Source organism: Microcaecilia unicolor, chromosome 6 (genome assembly GCF_901765095.1).
Source record: "Microcaecilia unicolor chromosome 6, aMicUni1.1, whole genome shotgun sequence".
NCBI classification, from domain to species: domain Eukaryota; kingdom Metazoa; phylum Chordata; class Amphibia; order Gymnophiona; family Siphonopidae; genus Microcaecilia; species Microcaecilia unicolor.
The window spans coordinates 312,322,778-312,343,229 of NC_044036.1; the positions used below are offsets into that span (position 1 = coordinate 312,322,778).

Below are 20,452 nucleotides of genomic sequence, written 5' to 3' on the forward strand. Positions count from 1 at the left end.
GTATAAACATTCTATACATGTTATTCCTGGAATTTTGGAGTTTTCCAAGTCCGTTTAGTAGCGGTTTATGGACTTGTCCTTTAGGAAACCGTCCAACCCCTTTTTAAACTCTGCTAAGCTAACCGCCTTCACCACTTTCTCCGGCAACGAATTCCAGAGTTTAATTACACGTTGGGTGAAGAAAAATTTTCTCCGATTTGTTTTAAATTTACTACACTGTAGTTTCATCGCATGCCCCCTAGTCCTAATATTTTTGGAAAGCGTGAACAGACGCTTCACATCCACCTGTTCCACTCCACTCATTATTTTATATACCTCTATCATGTGCTTCAGTTCCTGTACTGTATTGAATTCTAAACATTCTACAACCTTCAATTTTCATGTTACTTCTATTAATTTCTTCATGACCAAAGCCAGGCTGAGGTGTATTTTCAAAGCATTTAGACTTACAAAGTTCCACAGGTTACTATGGGATTCATTTTCAAAAGAGAAAAATGTCCAGAACGTCATAAAGCACCATTTGGACAGATTTCTTCTCAAAATGTCCAAATCAGTATTTTTGAAACCTGGTTTTGCAGAAGCATATCTATGCATTTCATCTGAAGGGGGCATGTCAGGGGTGTTTCAAAGGTAGGATCAGGGCATGCCCAAAACATGGATGTTTTACAGCCATAATGGAATAGAACCAAAATGTCTAGGGCGGAAACTTTGACATTTTGGTCTAGACATGTTTTTTCTAACAAATAAGATACAAAAAGGTGCCCCTAATGACCAGATGACACCAGAAACCCACTGTACACACACATATATATATATATATATATATATATGGCTACCACACTATTTGAAAGCGACCTATGAATTGGCCAACTTCCGTAAACTACTAAAGACTCATCTCTTTGAAAAGATATACCACAAAGATCAAAACATGTAAAAATCTCCAAATATACCCAGAAACGTAGTAACGCATCTAATGTCTCTGCTACACCACTATCTTGTATTTCTAATGTCTGATAATGTCTTCTGTAATACCACTATCTTGTATTTCATGACCATGTAACCCAAAATCCTTCTGTAAAACCAAATGTATATCCTCTTCTTATTTCCAGTATCCATGATGTATTTATTGTAAGCCACATTGAGCCTGCAAAGAGGTGGGAAAACGTGGGATACAAATGCAATAAATAAATATAGGTGTAAGAGTATTATAGTGGTGTACAGTTGGGGGCAGTGGGTTTTGGAGGGCTCAGCAGATAAGATAAGGGAGCAATGGTGAGCATTTATATGAAATCCACAACAGTGCTCCTTAGTTCTCCTGGGATATCTGAGGGATCAGTCTGCTAAAAATGCTGGCCCCTCCTACATCCCAATGACTTCATTTTGTGCATTTTTATGGAGTGCATTTTTTTTAATGGTCTAAAACGATAAACGCACAAAGCAGTAAACCTTGTTCGAAAGAGAGAGCTGCACGGGAGCGGGGACAACAGGAATCCCACTGGGATCCCACAGGGATGGACTGGAGTTCACAGGGATCCTATGGGGATGGACCCGGGTCCTACAAGGTTCCTGCAGAACCACACAATTGAACCGGCCTATGCTTTCCCTCCCCGCACATAGTGGTTTGCTTCGGGACACTCTTTCCTGCCCACTGCCGCTGATCCATTTCGCTGCTGCTACTTGTTTAAAATGGCAGACAAGACTTTAGTTGGTAGGCAAAACCTTAAAGATGGAGGACAAAAGATTTTTTTCTTTTTACTTATTTGACAGCCTTTTAATTTATTTGAAAGCTTCCCATATGTAGATATAAATATCATGAAATAAATCTGAATACCACTAAAACAGCTTTAAAAATTATTGCTGGTAGAAACCGCACTAATAAAGGCTGTGTTTTGTGCTCATTTTTCTACACTGTTCTATACAATACAGTAATAGATGGCCAAATTTCAGTGAGGATATCCTGTTTACTGATGGGTTCATTTTAACTAATGTATTCTGCCTTGGGAAGCCTGGTGTTTCAAAGATTGGAAGTAAACTCTCCTTTCACTGGGGCACATGGAATCACATCTTCACCTCATCTCTTTTGTACAAATGGATTATTCCGTTTTGAGCATTTCAGCAACAAGTGGTTTTCATAAGTCAAAATAATAAAAATAAATAGTTCATGCAGATCTCTTTCTTGGGGGGGGGGGGGGGGAGGCAAAGTGACTGCAGTGCGGAAGTGACTGCGTGAGCCTGGGGCTGGGTTGGAGGAGATTATTTGCGGCAGGGATGGGTTAGATTCCAGCAGGGATGGATTGGATTTCTGTCCCCGTGCAACTCTCTAGTTTGAAACGGAATTTAAAAAATAAAAAAAGATAGATGTTTTTCTTTTTTCAAAAATGGGCATATTTCCTATTAGAATTTGGTATGTTTAGCACAAAATGTCCAACGTCCAACTTGATGCACTATCGAAAATGCCCCTCCACGTAACTTTGTAAGTCTAAGTGCTTTGAAAATGAGCACCTATATCTCCTCCAGTACTCTGCTTTAAACAAGGCTCGCAGAACTGAGGTCAACAGCTTTGTTTTCTTGCAGGCTTATTTTCGAATGAGAAGGGCGCCCATCTTTCAACACAAATCGGGAGATAGGTGTCCTCACAGGGTCGCCCAAATCGGTATAATCGAAAGCCGATTTTTGGATGTCCTCAACTGCTTTCTGTCGCGGGGATGACCAAAGTTCACGGGGGCGTGTCGGAGGCATAGGAAAGGCGGGACTAGGGCGTGCCTAACACATGGGCGTCCTCGACCAATAATGGAAAAAAGAAGGGCGTCCCTGACGAACACTTGGGACTTTACCTGGTCCTTTTTTTCTTTCGACCAAGCCACAAAAATGTGTCCTAAATGACCAGATGACCTCCCCTTACTCTCCCAGTGGTCACTAACCCCCTCCCATCCTCAAAAAACAATTTAAAAATATTGTTCCAGCATCTATGCCAGTCTCAAATGCCATACTCAGCTCCATGACAGCAGTATGCAGGTCTCTGGAGCAGTTTTAGTGGGTGCAGTGCACTTCAGGGAGGCGGACCCAGGCCCATTCCCCCCTACTTGTTACACTTGTAGTGGTAAACATGAGCCCTCCAAAACCCACCAGAAACCCACTGTACCCACATGTAGGTGCCCCCCCTTCATCCATATGGGCTATGGTAGTGGTGTACAGTTGTGGGGAGTGGGTTTTGGGGGGCTCAGCACACAAGGTAAGGGAGCTATGCACCTGGGAGCAATTTCTAAAGTCCACTGCAGTGCCCCCTAGGGTACCCGGTTTGTGTCCTGGCATGTCAGGGGGACCAGTGCACTACAAATGCTGGCTCCTCCCATGACCAAAGGGCTTGCATTTGGTCGTTTCTGAACTGGGCGTCCTCAGTTTCCATTATCGCCGAAAATCGGGGATGACCATCTCTAAGGACAACCATCTCTAAGGTCGACCTAAATTTCGTGATTTGGGTGTCCCCGACCGTATTATCGAAACGAAAGATGGACACCCATCTTGTTTCGATAATACGGGTTTCCCCGCTCCTTCGCCGTTACGTCCTGCGAGGACGTCATCGGGAAAACTTGGGCACCCCTTTCGATTATGCCCCTCTTTATGTCTTAGAACAGTGGTTTGTGTTCCCAAACCTGTCCTGTGGAACCCTCGGCCAATCAGGTTTTCAAAATATCTGCAATGGATATTAACGAGGTAAGCATGAATGCACTGTTTCCATTGCATGCAATTTTTTTCACACATATTCATTGTGGCTATCCTGAAAAACTGAGCAGCTGGGAGAACCCCACGACTGGTTTGGGAAGCCACATTTCATCTGTCTGGCTCCGATGCCCTAATTTAACCTCATGGAGTGGCAATATTTAAAAGCTGGCCAGCTGGACTGTTCTGGTTGAGAACAGTCAACCTCAGCATTGCAAAAATGATAAGCAGGCTTTCACAGTGCACATACTTTTGGCCTGCTTCAAAAGGAACCTTTCCCAGGGATGGGTTTAGGTCAGGAGAGTAAACAGCATAAGCACATTTACATTTTCAAATGAACACCCTGTTCTGTCACCTGTGCTTTTAGGCAGTTTTTAAATGGAAGCCACCCATATTGGTTTTGCTCTTTGACAAGGAGCTCCAAGGTCAGTGAATACAAAAGTAAGCTGCATGCTTTATGGCGATTCAGGCTATTGAAAAATCGCCTCATTTTGCTAGGTATTTATGGGTTTCTTTCTTAAACAAGTTGAGCATAAGCTCCAGCCAAGATATGTATAAAGAGTTATCTAGGAGCTTTAAACTGCCTATAAAACTTTCCTATAAAAACTTTATAAGAAAAAGCTCTAGAGCCCCACATGCAACAAAGAAACCTTGACCAAATGAAACCTCCTAGTAAAACTGCTATTGTAATTCCATGACAGCACCACTCAGCCAATCTTCCTACATGGGAGGCGAGGTGCATCAGAATAGAAAAAGCCTGTGAATTTGAATTGGAACTGGAACTAACTCAAGTTGAATGGGAACTTTACTGGTCTACAATACTCCGTCTGTCCTTGTCAGCTGCTCTGACTTCACACTTCATGAAGTGCGTTTGACACCTGCAAAAACTGCTAACTTACCGGACGTCACATCTAACAAATGCAGGTCTTGCTCTAAAGAAATCAGATCACTTTCGCATATGATTTATTACTGTTGCAACCTCAAAATATTTTGGGCTTCAGTATGGGGAAAATATCTAGCATATTTTCTATAAAAGGCCACCTCTCATACAAAATCCTATGCCTTGTGACTCCTGATATTTCAATACCATCAACATCTGCTAAAAATTATTTAACATCATGCTCACCTTAATTACGTGAATGGATATCTCCCTTTGGAAGGATAATACTAACCTTAACATATACGAATGGTGCGGTTAAATTTGCCTCTGTAAGAAAGAAGCTGCAGCCTCTAAATGTGGAAATGTTTCTTCAGTTTTGAAAGTCTGGTCCTCCTTGGGCTCATATTGCCAGAACTCTTAAATCTGTGAGACACGCACTCAACACAAGTGCTATACAGCTACAATACATCAGATGATTCTTCATTGCTTTCCCTCATCTAAAGAAATGTATACCTACACTGCTTCTATCTTTAAAAAGTTGTGTGTTACTTTTTTGTTCAAGTTCTCTTTGTATTAAAAACTTATATATATAAATGGGAGTGAGGTGTCCAGTCTGTCATTAACTGCAAACATAAGTACCTCCTGTTCTGCAAACAAACACTTCACACAGAACATCTCCAATAATGAATAGAGTAGACCTCAGAGGCTTCCCCTTACTACTTATCACAGTGCTCCTCAACCCTCTCCCTGAGGCACACCAGGAAGATAGATTTGTATATACATAGTAGAAAGGAAACCAAGGACACCCATCTCGGAAACGACCAAATGCAAGCCCTTTAGTCGTGGGAGGAGCCAGCATTTCCAGTGCACTGGTTCCCCTGACATGCCAGGAAACCAACCAGGCACCCTAGGTGGAGTGGATGAGTGGCCTAGTGGTTAGAGCACGGATCTTACAATCCAGAGGTGGCCGGTTCAGATCCCACTGCTGCTCCTTGTGATCTTGGGCAAGTCACTGAATCCTCCATCGCCTCAGGTACAAACTTAGATTGTGAGCCCTCCTGGGACAGAGAAATATCCAGTGTACCTGAATGTAACTCACCTTGAGCTACTACTGGAAAAGGTGTGAGAAAAATCTAAATAAATAAATAGTAACATAGTAGATGATGACCAGTAAAGACATGTATGGTCCATCCAGTCTTCCCAGCAAGATAAACTCACTGAATGTGATGTGATATAAACTCTACATACTTGATCTTAATATTTCTGGGCACTGGTCTTATTCCCCAACTATTGGAGTTACCATTGAAGCCCACTCCAGCCCATCCCGATCTGTCTAGCCATAATTGTGGCACTATGTATGCAGATCTATTTCATGCATATTCACTGTGGTAATCCTGAAAATCTGACAGGTTAGGTCTGCCTCCAGGAGAGGGCAGAGAAGCACTCACTCACTATATAAAAATCAAATCTTCAAATTTTGGAGACCTTGCAACACAAACTCCCCCCCCCCCCACCCCCAGGCACTCTGAGTTAACACAAACCAACCACAGTAGGGAGTGAGCAAACAAACACACACACCACAAAATAGTAACACCCAGAATACAAACATCTACAACAAGAGCTGTGAAAAAGCAGCAAGGCAAATATTGCCATGTGCCCTAGAACAATGTTTTCCCCAGCCCTCTAGGCACACCTATTCAGAGAGAGTTTCTGGATTGCTGCAATGATTATGCATGAGATAGATTTGCATACGCTGGGTCTCCAGTGTATGCAAATCTCTCTCATATACATTCATTGCAGCTATCCTGAAATCAGACCTGTTAGATGGGCCTTCAGGAGAGAGTTGGGAAATTAAAACAAGGTCGCTCAGGTTTGGAGAATCTAAAATGGTTTATATTTCGCATATCACTGCCTGAAAGCAAAGGTGTCATATGTGCAACTTCTGCATGAAATGAGACATACCGGTATATTTCAGTACATTATCGTAAGATCTTGATGACTGATTTTGATACTTTCTTATGTTACTGATAAATTAAAAATTGGATATATTATTGGTGATTTATAATAAGCACAGTAAACTTCACTTCTCATTTTCTCAGTTTTGCATCAAGCACAGACACATCCCTTTTGCTTTCAGGTGATGATATGGAGTACAGTGCATTTACTGGTCCCTAGAACACCATTACAGAATGGAAAGCAGAATGAGCTAAATTACTACAGATTTCTACACAGAAACTAGATGCTAATGGTATACCTTATCTTTAGTCATTCATACAACACAAACAGAACCTCATCGAATAAAGGGACTACAGACTAGAAACAGATATATGCAGACAAACAAAGTTGGAAACTCCAAGAAGCCAGACCGCTGCAATGAAAAGCTTCTTCTTGTGTACTATGCAAAAGTCAAGATATGAGAGATGCATCTTTCCCAAAGAGAAAATCAAAGTCTTCCCATAAAGGAACGAGCAGAAAAAACTCTGTAACATACTGGAGAAAACAGGAGAAACGACAGCTGTGGCAGACAAATGTTATAGCTGGCTTTTTTCAGGATTCAACATATTTTTGCATTACTGCCTAGAAGTTAGAAAGATAGCTAACACATTGGGACATTTTTCAAAGTTTAGAATCCCTATCTGCAGTTCTCCAATCTTCCTGCCTGTGTACGAGCACAGCTTTGCCTATTTCCAGCTTATTCAGCAGCAGAGACTGTGGGTAGGATCCAGCCAATGAGAAGCTCCGGAAGGGAGGTGGTGAGCTGGGGCAAGTTCTTGTAATGCACAAGTGACATTTCTGTTTGTGTTTGGGGGTAGGGGGCAACAGGAAGAGAAACTAAGGTCCGTCCTAAAACAAAACACACACACAAAACACCAACCAAAGAATGCCCCAATGTATTTCTATGGGAGAAAAAGTTCCAATAGCTGCAGCATACAAAGACAGGCGATGCACAGTAACACAGCAATTCAGGAACTGCACCTCACAGTCCTCTCTTCTCATCTCCTCTCCTGACCACAGACACATAGAGAAGGAACACAGATATAAAGACAAACATTCACATACAACCTGCACTTACACCCACCTACCCATACACAGCCATACCAGTCCACACACACGACACAGAGGCAACACAGATATAAAGATGGAGGTGGGTGGGTGTATGTGTGTGTGCGCACACACACACACACACACATGCAGAGGGGTGTTTAAGAATTCCAGATGCCATGCTCTGCATGGTTTTACTACTTGTAAAATAGAGATGGCAACAAAATCCGGACTCTTCCTCTTTGGTAAGTTATACTGCCATCCATTATCCACAAAAAACTAAGGCGTCCTTTTACTGTGGTTAAAGGCGACTTTAGCGCAGCACCTTGTGTGGGTTTTTCCTGCACATTAAGGCCATTTTTAACGTGGCCGTAAAATGGCAGATTTCCTAATTTTTTTGTATTAATGGCCATGTGCTGATATTTTGCAACTATCTTCCCAGGCTTTACTTGCTCTGAAGAAAATATACTATAATAAAACGCACCCTCAACGTTCTGAGGACACTGACGTCACTGCAGGCACTCACACACCGGTTCGTAAGTTCATGGTGGTGAAGCCACAACACTCACCATGTCTTCATGCCCCGCCCTCGCGTCACACGTGATGACGTCGAGGGTGGAACAAGAAAACAAGGCAAATGAACGCACAGGGAGCAGTATGTTTCCCTACTACTCCCCTTCCAAGAAATCCCAGCTGCCGTCGACGTGCCCATCACCCCGGCCCCTTTCAAGGTACCGCCCCGCCCCCGGTAGCACACTCTTCCCCTCATCACCTTCCCTCCCCCTGTCACCTCCCCTCCCCTTACGCCACTATCCCTGGTGGTCCAGTGGTACCTGTTCGCTCGGGCAGGAACGAAGGAATCCCCGCTTTCCTGCCCGGAGCGCTGCTGCATCGTGTCTGATCCAGCTCTTGGCGATTCAAAATGGCCACCGAGAGTTGAAGCTGCCTTGCGAGACTTCAACTCTTGGCGGCCATTTTGAAACACCGAGAGCCAGAATCCCACACGATGCAGCAAGGCAGCTAGCAGCACCGCTACGGGCAGGAACGAGGGGACTCTTTCTTTCCTGCCCCGACCGAACAGGTACCTCTAGACCACCAGGGAGACTAGCGTAAGGGGAGGGGAAGGGACTCCCGTGTCCGTTAGCGCCCGTTTCATCAGAGGCAGAAACGGGCTTTTTTTACTAGTGTCACTATAAAGAACTAGCAAGTAACATCCAATTTACTACGAATAAAAGTAATAGGAGGAAAAAACTTCAGTGGCTTAGGTCATGTCTGAAATGAAGCTTGGGCTAATGACCCACCCTACCTTTTCATTAGTCCAAAAAAACCTTCCATACAATTAATTCCATATTTAATATTTTGACAATTTTTTCTTATCTTTCAATATTGAGTCCAAATACGATCATGTTCACTCGAGTACTTATCTGAAACGTTCGAAGCAGCTTTTGTTTCAGATAAGAAAAAAAATTGTCAAAATATTAAATAAATATGGAATTGTATAAGAGTTGGTTTTTTTTAGGGCTGATAAAGAAATAGGGTGGGTCATTAGTCCAAGCTTAATTTCAGATGTGACTTAAGCCACTGAAGTCCTTTTTCCTCCCATTACTTTTATTCTTAGCAAATTGGATGTTACTTGCTAGTATTTTATAGTGACATGTGCTAATATACTACTACTACTACTACTTAACATTTCTAGAGCGCTACAAGGGTTTCGCAGCATTGTACAGATTAACAAAAAGGACAGTCCCTGCTCCAAGGAGCTTACAATCTAATGGGCGAAATGTCAAGTAGGGGCAGTCCACATTTCCTGAATAGAGGTATGGTGGTTAGGTGCCGAAGGCGACATTGAAGAGGTGGGCTTTTAGCAAGGCTTTGAAGATGGGCAGGGAGGGGGCCTGGCGTATGGGCTCAGGGAGTTTGTTCCAGGCATGGGGTGAGGTGAGGCAGAAAGGGCAGAGCCTGGAGTCGGCGGTGGTGGAGAAGGGTACCGACAGGAGGGATTTATCTTGAGAGCGGAGGTTACGGGTAGGAATGTAAGGGGAGATGAGGGTAGAGAGGTATTGCCATTAGTGTGCAGTCATTAAAAAAATCGGAATCTTAGCGGAGATTGGGTGGTGATGCCAGTAATTGGAGAGTAAAACCAATGCTGGGCAAACTTCTACAGTCTGTGCCCTGATCATGGCTGAATAGATATGGATAGGCTGGAGTGTAAATTTTAAGGGGCTTCGATGTTAGCTTCAGAACGTTTAGTACAAGAACAGTGCTCGGCAGACTTTTACGGTCTGTGCCCTGAGAAAGGTAGGGACAAATCAAACTCAGGTAAACATATAAAGTATCACATACCATGTACATAAGTAATGCCACACTGGGAAAAGACCAAGGGTCCATCGAGTCCAGCATCCTGTCCACGACAGCGGCCAATCTAGTTTATCTTGTTGGGCAGACTGGATGGACCGTTCAGTCTTTATTTGCCGTCATTTACTATGTTACTATGTAAAAATCACCATGGGAGCACTTACTGGCACCCAAGTGGTAAAGGCCGATCAAGTATTCTTGTGCTAACCAGTTAGAATGTGCTAATGTAGATGGGCTGTATAGAGCAGAACACTCACTCTCAACCCCCTGACATGCCCCCTCCCAAAAAATACATTTTTTTTAGCCCACAGATTAACGCACAGTAATTTGACAGTTACCAGAGGATGCCTGAGTTCATGCCCTGATATGCCATTTTAAGTTGCAGTAGGCATGCATTAGCAACTATACAACTTAGTAAGTGTCTCAAAGACAATGATGGCAAATAAAGACCATCTACATCAACTACAGAGCACTGCAACCTCCTCCTCTCCCTCAGAGATGTCCTGTGCTTTCTTTAATTCAGAAAAAGTTCTTATCTCCACTACTTCTGCTTATAGGCCGTTCCATTCATCTTGCTTTCCGTACAGAAGTATTTCCTTAGATTACTTGAGTCTGTCCCTTTTCACCTTCATCCTATGAACTCCTCACTCCACAGATTCCTTTCAATTAAGAGACATACCTCCAGTGCATTTATCCAAAGAGGTATTTAAATGCCTCTTCCATATCCCCATGTTTTTTTTCTAAAATCTACATATTAAAATGTTTAAGTCTATCCCTATATAGTAACATACATACATAGTAGATGATGGCTGCCCTCTAGACATATTCCCTCCTGTTTATTTCCTTTTGAAGGTTGTGCTCTCCAGAGCTGCATACAGTACTCTAAATGGGGTTTCACCAAAGACTTTTAAAGATTCACCATTATCTCATTTTTTCTTATTGGCCATTTCTCTCCACGAACTCAAGCAGCCTTCTGCCTTTTTGTACGTATTTGTCCACCTAAAGATCAACAGCTGATCAAATCCAGGTTCTGCTCTTCTTTTGTGACAAAAGTACTTTTCTCTTTATATTGTACTGTTGCCTTGAGTTTCTGAAGGCCAAATACGTGATCCTGCATTTTTTAGCATTAAATCTTAAGATGCCAAATTCTAAACCATTCTTCAAGCTTTGCTAGATCCCTCCTCATGTTATCCTAACCTTCCAAGGTGCCCATTCTATCACAGATTTTGGTGGTATCTACAAAGAAGCAAACCTTTCCTGACAGCCCTTGTGCAATTTATGAAAATGTTTAAAAAGAACCAGAGGAAGGACTGATCCCTGTGGCACACAAGTAACGCCCATTTGGATGAGAGTTGAAGTAAGCCTGGTTTTCTTATGGCAAAAATATTAATGTGTCAATACATCCTTTGTGCGTGTATGAAAATTGAGACTTTATTCATATTTCAAGAACATAAAAGATGCCAGAGAAAATGGAGCCATCTGCTCAGAGAACATGCTAACAGCAGTTAAAAAAAAATGCATATTCCCATGCTTAAATTTAAGACAGTAGTTGTTATGAAAGATTTAATATACAGTAGCACTGCAATGGTATCAATCTAAGCATACTGAGAGACTAAAAATTATAAAGGTGTTATGTTAACTAGAGTGATTGTGTAGCTCCATGTATCGGATGCTAAGCCAAGCCAGTTATGGCTTTATCTCCACTGCATGCAGAAAGAATTGCACCCTAATAATAATGGTAGCAGGAATCCATGTTGGAAGTCAGACCTACATCTTCCTGCATATAATATCTCAGTTTGGCCTCTTGGACATGGAGTTACAGTCACCTTATTTTATAACATTTTGTTTTCGACCGACTTCAAGGTGCTCAGTGAACGAGTATGTATGGACAGATATGTTCATTTACTGCACAAAGATAATGTACCACAGTGGTTCTTGATCTGGCCCTCACCTGGCCAGTCTGCTTGTCAACACAGCCACACTAAGACATGCTGCCTACAATTCTCATTTCATAAAATCATGCTGGCTATCCTGACACCTGATTGGCTAGGGGACTCCAAGGATAGCTTTGGGAACCAATGGCCTAATAAGCATGGTCAACTTTGGTTCTTAAAGAGCCACAAACAGGAATGATTTTCAGATATTCGTCATTTTCATAAGACTTATAATCACTGCCTCTGTTGTATATTCATTGTGCACATGTAGAGATCACAAAAAAAAAAAACAGACCTGTTGGATGTTCTCAGGGATCACAACCGGCTATACCCTTGTCTGCAGAATCCACTTTCTTGTAGCTTAATACAATGATGTAGTTTAATACTTCATGAATTAAGCAAGGATTAAAAATGAAAGAGACAAATGGAAAGTAATGTTTTCCAATGATACTAGTGAGGAGGCGAATCACCCATCTCATGCCAAAACTCTTTGCTTGTCCTAGATGGACCACACTGCTCTTTCTCTGCTGACATTTGCCAGGTTAAGCTGTCACTCACGTGAAACATCACAACCTCTCCACCCACATCCAACGAATTGAAGTGAAGTTCAAAGAGGACGATTTTCAAACTTGCCCTCCTGCAGCTCTGGTTTTGCTAACAGTTTAACAACTTGTTTACTGTGATCCTCTGAAGAAATTACTATATAGTTTCCATTTACTGTTGCACAATTTATGATAATGTATTTTTCTTGACTAATTGCTAAATTCTTGAGTGAAAAGTACATCTAAACGAGTTGTTCATAAGCAGATCACTTGCTTGCTTCTGCACATTCAAGCATAGTATTCTTATAGGCTGCTTCAGGTATGTTTGGAAAAGCAGCAGTTTCTTTAAAACTGAATATTTGCACCTTAGTAAAGAATCAATGTCCAAAGACATCTTTACATGCAAAAACCATGAAGAAGGCAGATGGAAACAGGATTTAAAAGCTGGTGATCAATGAGAGTGACAACTAAATTTGTAAATGTACAGCTATAAGGTTCCAGAAAGACCCCTGATGGAGGGATCCAGGCCTCAGTTTGGCAGCTATCATGACCAGATTAGGAAGAGTAAGAAGACCTATTTAAAAAAAAAAAAAATACATATAGATGTAAAATTTAGGATGAATGCCAGTGAAAGTTCATGATACCAAGAGCCCAGTACCAGATCCAACTAAGGGGGCCAATGTAATAAAGGCTTTACAGGCAGTTTAGCTCGGCTTTAGTGCACAATTTGTTGTCCTACCACGAGCATCCTGTGTTAAAATGAGTCTTGCACAGGCTAAATGTTCTGACGTCAGCTCATAACTAATTTAAATACTATGTTAATAAAGATGTTAGCTATTCAATGCAGCTGTATAGAAATGTGGAGATGACTAGAAAGCTCAGTGCAGCTGGGACATTAATGAACCATCTGAGAAGGAATAAAAAAAAAAGTAAAAAGTTAGCTTATTCTTCTGTGGTCAGTGTTAGTGAGAATTTCATCTGTTTCTTCTCTTACTGTAAGCACACAAGACCCACCATGTTTTCTAGCTTGCGGGTGGATTAAGGAAAAAAAAATGTGCTGAAGGGGAGGCATGGACTGTTCACAATATTTGGCATTGTAAAAACTGTACTAGCGTTACATCTGTGCATAAACCTTGGTTGGTATGCACAAAATAGCATTAAAAACCCTGAACCAACCTAAAACTAGAGCTTCAACACTTTTTGAATGCTTCAATTTTTAACATATTTAAGTGCTGTCAACCTATGGCAACCCTCTTCAGTCAGGCAGCTAATCGTTGATCAAGTGACATCTATAGCTGTTATTGTATCAATTACATTGTCAGTCTTTCTTTAAACATTTAGGGGCCCTTTTATAGAACGGAAGCCCAACGCGGGCTTACTGCTCGCTTTTTCGGGACTGGTACCAGCCCAACATGGCTGCCCCAGGTGCACACCATTTCTTGGGGGGGAAATCCCCAGAAATGGCTGGTGCAGCAGAAACTCTGCGGTAATCGGGTATCACTGAACACTACCTGGTTACTGCAGGAGCCCTTATCGCCATGTCACTGGGTGGCAGTAAGGGCTCCCCATTGAATGGTCATGCAGTAAGAGTTCTCTTACCGCATGGCCATGTGTGCTGGGGGCTTTTATACTCGCTGTGGTATAAAGGGCCCTTGCGCTTGGGAAAAACAGCCCCTGCTGCAGCACAGGGACCTTTTCCCCCCGCAGCTTGGTAAAAAAGACCCTTTACTAAGTTATGAACTCCTTTAACAATCTGTATTTCTTTTTGGATAAGATGGATGTGTTTGTCACTTCCTTATTATACCCCAAATACAATAAAAATCTGCTAAGTGCCAATTTAAATTAAAAAAAAAACACACCTACTGCTGCTGAATTCTTTTGCAAATAACAAAACTGGAGAGTTTTCTATGGTCCTGGGGAACTGAGTTTGATTCCCACTTCAGGCACAGGCAGCTCCTTGTGACTCTGGGCAAGTCACTTAACCCTCCATTGCCCCATGTAAGCTGCATTGAGCCTGCCATGAGTGGGAAAGCGCGGGGTACAAATGTAACAAAAATAATACAAAAAAAAAAAAAAATTTAAATGAATAGTTGTCAAGCAGGAAGAAAAATCCCTGCAGAAAAAGTACTGTTGCATGGATCCCAACTACAGTTCTTATAAACCCTCCCATCAAATGCTTTTCTGAACTTCCAGCATTAGAAAAGGCACTGCCAAGGTTTGTTTAAATATTTATGTACAAACTCTGTGTAACTAAGATTGTTACCCGTGTTTCCTATGGGTGAACTGGTCTTCTAAAAATCATGTCTATGAGCTATTCATCCCCCAGGGACCCTGCTCAGTTTTCACGCATCCTTGCTGATTGTTTTCATATCTTGATTTCCTACAAGGAAACAGGCCAGTTCAGCTGTATCTCAGGGAAGTCAGAGCACATTACAAGGTCATCAAAATTTTGAGAGCTGCCCAGCCCAGTCTTAACTATTGGAAATTTTCTAGACTGAAATGTTCATTCAGCTCTTTATTCTGCAAAGCTGCATTTTTTTTGCCCTGGCAGTTGTACCTTTTGGCTTCTGATGTAAATCTAACCTCAACTGTTAAATGTCCTCTACCTTAAAAACTTCAAGAAACCAGTTTAAATTGGAGCACAAAATCAATTAACAAGGGACTGACATTTTAGCAGCTCACATGGTATAGTGCACCAACATTGAAGGACATAGTAGCGCTCTAGAAATGTTAGCTGCCATCTGCAAACCATTTGCAGCACAATGCACATCCCTCTCACCCTACACCTTTTTATTTTTTTATTTAGTGCATTTGTATCCCACATTTTCCCACCTATTTGCGGGTTCAGTGTGGCTTACAATAATTTAATTTTTTAATTTTTGTTACATTTGTACTCTGCGCTTTCCCACTCATGGCAGGCTCAATGCGGCGGGCAATGGAGGGTTAAGTGACTTGCCCAGAGTCACAAGGAGCTGCCTGTGCTGGGAATCAAACTCAGCTCCTCAGTTCCCCAGGACCAAAGTCCACCACCCTAACCACTAGGCCACCCCTCCACTCTACATTGTAATACATTGTAATGATGGAAATACAATTTGTTACAACTCTATTATGGGTTACATTGTGAGGAGTTGCATTGCATATTCCAATTCTGTCCATATTTCATACTCCTTACTTTTCCCTTCAGCCCCCATCTCACCGTTGGCTGCTCCAGTCACACTTGCAGCCAGCGCAGGCCCAATCATGCACCACAGCTTCCTTCTCACTGCTTACTTGCAAGTCTTCTGTTCTTCATTCCAGGAGCACCATAAGAAAGCCTGAAGAGTTTGCCACGTGTGCCTACGGCAGATTAGCCTGCAAACTCACCTTGCACTCATTCTTGCTGGTTTCTCAGTTCACGCGTGCACATCTGGGCAGTGGCATGTGCAAAACTGGTATAGCACAGAGGCTACTGCATGTATGCATTAGAAACTGGACAGCTTCAGTTATATCTTTCTAAAGAGAGAGTAAGAACAAACTACTATAGAAGATGAATGCCCTCTTTCTATGGCAAGCTAGCTTTCAGCAGCAAACTCTCAAGAGCAGCCCTCACACTCAGGAATTTACTCCCAAAAGGTGCTACCTGTAACTTGAGACTACCTCAGGAAGCAGGTGAAAGCCTAGCTCTTCTCCCTAGCCTTTAATACACAGGGTGATGACTATACACTCATTCTGCACCTGAACTAGCTTGCTACACATACTGTAACTTAGATCAGTTCCTTATCTCTTAACAATACAAAGAACTTGCCTTGAGTTTAGCCAACCCTCAAATTTTCACAGCTGACTATGTACTGTGCATCTTTGTTCCCATCATATATCTGCACTTGGTCCCTCAGCTACACGGTAAGCTGTATTGTAGAAAATCTTTTAGCCTCATATATGTTAGTTGAATGTTCTAATGCATGCTTATGAGGTGTATCAGTAGTATTAAGCTAACATTGTATTATATCTCTGGCATTTGAATTCCAGTGCTGTTCAATGTGTATATGTTTGATACTGTTTCACAGTAGTTGTTTGTTACATTTGTACCCTGTACTTTCCCACTCATGGCAGGCTCAATGCGGCTTACATGGGGCAATGGAGGGTTAAATGACTTGCCCAGAGTCACAAGGAGCTGCCTGTGCCTGAAGTGGGAATCAAACTCAGTTCCTCAGGACCAAAGTCCACCACCCTAACCACTAGGCCACTCCTCCACTGTTGCTATTATTTGAGATTCTACATGGAATGTTGCTATTCCACTAGCAACATTTTCCATGTAGAAGTCGGCCCTTGCAGATCACCAATGTGGCCGCACAGAAACAGAAGCCTGCGCAGCCTTCTACATGGAATGTTGCTAGTGGAATAGCAACATTCCATGTAGAATCTCCAATAGTAGCAACTTTCCATGTAGAATCTCCAATAGTATCTATTTTATTTTTGTTACATTTGTACCCTGCACTTTCCCACTCATGGCAGGCCCAATGCAGCTTACATGGGGCAATAGAGGGTTAAGTGACTTGCCCAGAGTCACAAGGAGCTGCCTGTGCCTGAAGTGGGAATCAAACTCAGTTCCCCAGGACCAAAGTCCACCACCCTAACCACTAGGATAAATAAATGAGGTAAACTTATTCCTGGTTATTTTACAATTGTGATGGGGTTGTTAAACGTTTAAGTTTTATGTTAAACTATACCTGATATACAACACCTTGAGTGAATCAATTCATAAAGGTGGTTAATATATCCCAATAAATAATGAGCTTTCAAGGATCTTATACTGATGCCCTTTTTTTAAAGGCTTCACTCTAATATAGAGATTTAAACTATTGGGCTTTGGGAGCACAGGCATCACCTCTAATGCTTCCTACCATCCACTATACATCTAGATTACCAAAATAGTTCTAACAACATTTTTCAAATAAAAACTGTGTTACATTTTCTATAAGCTTTGGAACAGGGAAAGCAGGCCTCAAACAGGTTTACTAGAACAAGGGTTGTATTACTGCCAAAACAGGTTTCCTAATCAGAGAAGTTAGAAGCAACATGGATCCCACTGCTTCTGAAACAGTTATATGAAGCGACTCTATTTTAGCAGCTGAAAATTCAGATGACCCTAAATGGTAACCCAATCAAATTGCTCAAACATGAAGAAGCAGAACATTGTTACTTAAAAATTCAGGAATATATACATTTGCAAACCAATGCTTTTAAAGTACTTATTTAATGTTCTCACAACACAGGTTGCCACACTTTTCAAACCCCTTCTGCAACACAGTAACAGCCATCAGCCAGTCAGTCTCTTTTAGGTGGGTGGGGGAAAGGTGCCTACATTAGGGACAAGTCTTGGGAATGGATTAAGGTGGTGAGAGGGTGGACATCGATACATAAGTGAGCTGATTTGAGTGGGTGGGTGACTTGAGTACTGTGTGATTGGAAGCAGTGTTGGGAGGGGAGGTGAAAGGGAAGAGTGAATCCAACATCTGCTCTCACCCTCTTCCATGACCTACTTCCCTTCCGGCTCATTTCCTCTGTCTTGCTGCATCCTGGCTCATCCTCTTTCTCAACCCCTCACCATAGGCTCACAGCACTCCCAACTCACTCATTCAATTTCCCTTTTCCCCGGTCAGCATACTCAGGTTCATTTTCTCTCTCAGCTACCACTTTAAGAATGTTCCCAGTTCAACCATCCATCTGTATTTTCCTCTCTAACCAGGTTCACCCCTTCTCTTTCCTCCCACTCCTCCACTTCCCCTACCATTGAATAACAGTGCTTTTCACACATGGCCTCAATTTTTAGCCCCTACTAATGCACATCAGGCTCTACAAGGAGCACATGGTCCCACACCCCTCATGGCTGAACATGCTCATCCCAGTCCAAGACCGATAGCCTCTCCCCCTCCCCAAGCTCTCTCCTGTCAACGTCAACCAGCTCTTCTCCTCTGCTATTCCCCTTTTTAATACAGACAGCTCTCCCTGGTCAAAGCAGGCCATTTCTTCCTCCTCAGTGGATATTCTTGTAAATGGGGTGAGGTGGGGGAGAACAGCAGGCCCAAAGGCAAGGGGGGAAAGGCCTGGATCAGCTGCAGTGGATAGCACTGCAGGTGATGGAAAGAATGGTTGGAATGACGCAGTGATGTACAGTTATGAAAGAGTAGTTTTGAACTGACAAGTGAGTAGCATTTAACTGATCTCTCTTTCAAACTGGTAGCAATAGGCACAATTGAGAGATAGATTACAACTTGTGCTCTGCTCTCTCCACACATGGTTGTTAGAAAGCCCACACTGTGTTATTGCCCACATAATGGCTTTTCTTCCTTCAGTGCCAATGTAGTCATGACCTTAAATGAGAAGTTTGTGAACCTATTTGGGGTCGTGACTCCGTTTGGGAAGTATTAATAAATCCACATTCCGCCTAAAGATGACTATTTAGTCAAAACTTGATATATCACTTTAACTGCTTAAAAGGTTCTTAAAACAGTTAGCCTATTGTAAGAGTCAACAGAAGGCTCTACTTTCAATGAAATGCCAAGATCTCTAATTAAGTGTAAACAAACATGAACATGCTCCAAAATCACTGCTATTATGCTCGTTCTAGACTTCAGACTGCAAGCTCCACATTAATCCAGTGCCGTTACCTCCCAGGGTGAAAGTAATTATTCTAGGATTAGTTATTCCAGGTATAACTAATGCTGCAATAAATGTGTAGACTTTTGGAGTCAGGTCCAAGATCAAATGACTCACATTAAATCCGAGTTATTCTATGGAAAAGAATAGGAAGACAAAAGTTTGCTTGTGAGGAGTATGCAAAAATACATATTTTCTGCAAGCTTGGGAAGTGGTTGTGTGTGAAAATAAGATGGAAAATTATAAACCCTTACGATTATAAAAATAAAAATCCAGTAAAATGTATCATTGAGTGAAATACTAGTGTGTGTTTAACTACATGCAACTGTAGGGCTGAACGTGGTGATACGTTTCTGCCCTCTACTGGCAGAAGCAGCTAAGGAAAAGATTTAGGCATTCACTGCTTTAAAAACAGGTGCTTGCTGATCCATGCTCTACGGCAGGGGTGGGCATGAGGGCTGAATGTGGCCCACCATTGAATTTTGTGTAGTTTCAGAGACCATGGGATGTATATACATAAAACATCATTAACCAGATTTTTGGTGATTTTTAATACTGGATTTTGTAACTACCTTCAAATTAGCCACTCTAGCAGTTTGCATTAGATTGTAAGCTCTTTGAGCAGGGACTGTCTTTCTTCTATGTTTGTGCAGCGCTGCGTACGCCTTGTAGCGCTAAAGAAATGCTAAATAGTAGTAGTAGTTTTTAGTTAAAATTTTACTTATTGATCACAGATGGTCTATGAAGCTCTGTGCATTTCTGGTTCCGACATTACGTACTTCTGCAACCCGCTAGGGGCAGTAATGACATGCACACCGCCCTCTGTGTATAGAGGTTAACCTCCCCTGCTCTACGGCAACTCAACTGTAAAAAAACAAAACAAAAAAAACTCCCACATCAATGCTCCACTACTGTACCTTTTCTTCTTCCCTAGACCATAATATAAAGGTCCCTGAAAAAAAAAAATCGAAGTTATCTTTTGCCTAGTCACCCATACACCACTGAAGAGGCAGGAGCCAACACCATTCTTCACGTATAACTGGTATGAAGCTGTCTTGCCTAGCACTGAGAAATTAAAGATCTTTCAACTGTTAGTACAAGACTGAGCATCAGATAGCTCCTACCAACATTCTAGTAATGCACAAACGTTAAACTGTATACAATTTGCTCCTATTCATCAGTTCTTGTGCATGCCATCTCTTGTCCACATTCTTATGTGCAATGAATACAAGACCTAGGAAAAATGCATTTTAGAACCATGAATCTATAAAAATTCACCACCATACTGATTGCAAACAAGGCTGTAATGATGAAAGAAATGAAGACTCCAAACTCCATAATCT

At 42.0% G+C, this 20,452-nt stretch overlaps 1 protein-coding gene across 1 annotated transcript in view; it reads right to left on the reverse strand.

Annotated features, from left to right (window-relative positions):
- Positions 1–4,912, reverse strand: part of SEC14L1 (SEC14 like lipid binding 1) — a 176,515-nt gene extending 171,603 nt beyond the window's left edge. The window contains exon 1 of the mRNA XM_030208147.1: positions 4,893–4,912. The gene's annotated coding sequence lies outside the window, so the exon portion shown is untranslated. The remainder of the gene's footprint in view (positions 1–4,892) is intronic.
- Positions 4,913–20,452: the final 15,540 nt, after the last annotated feature.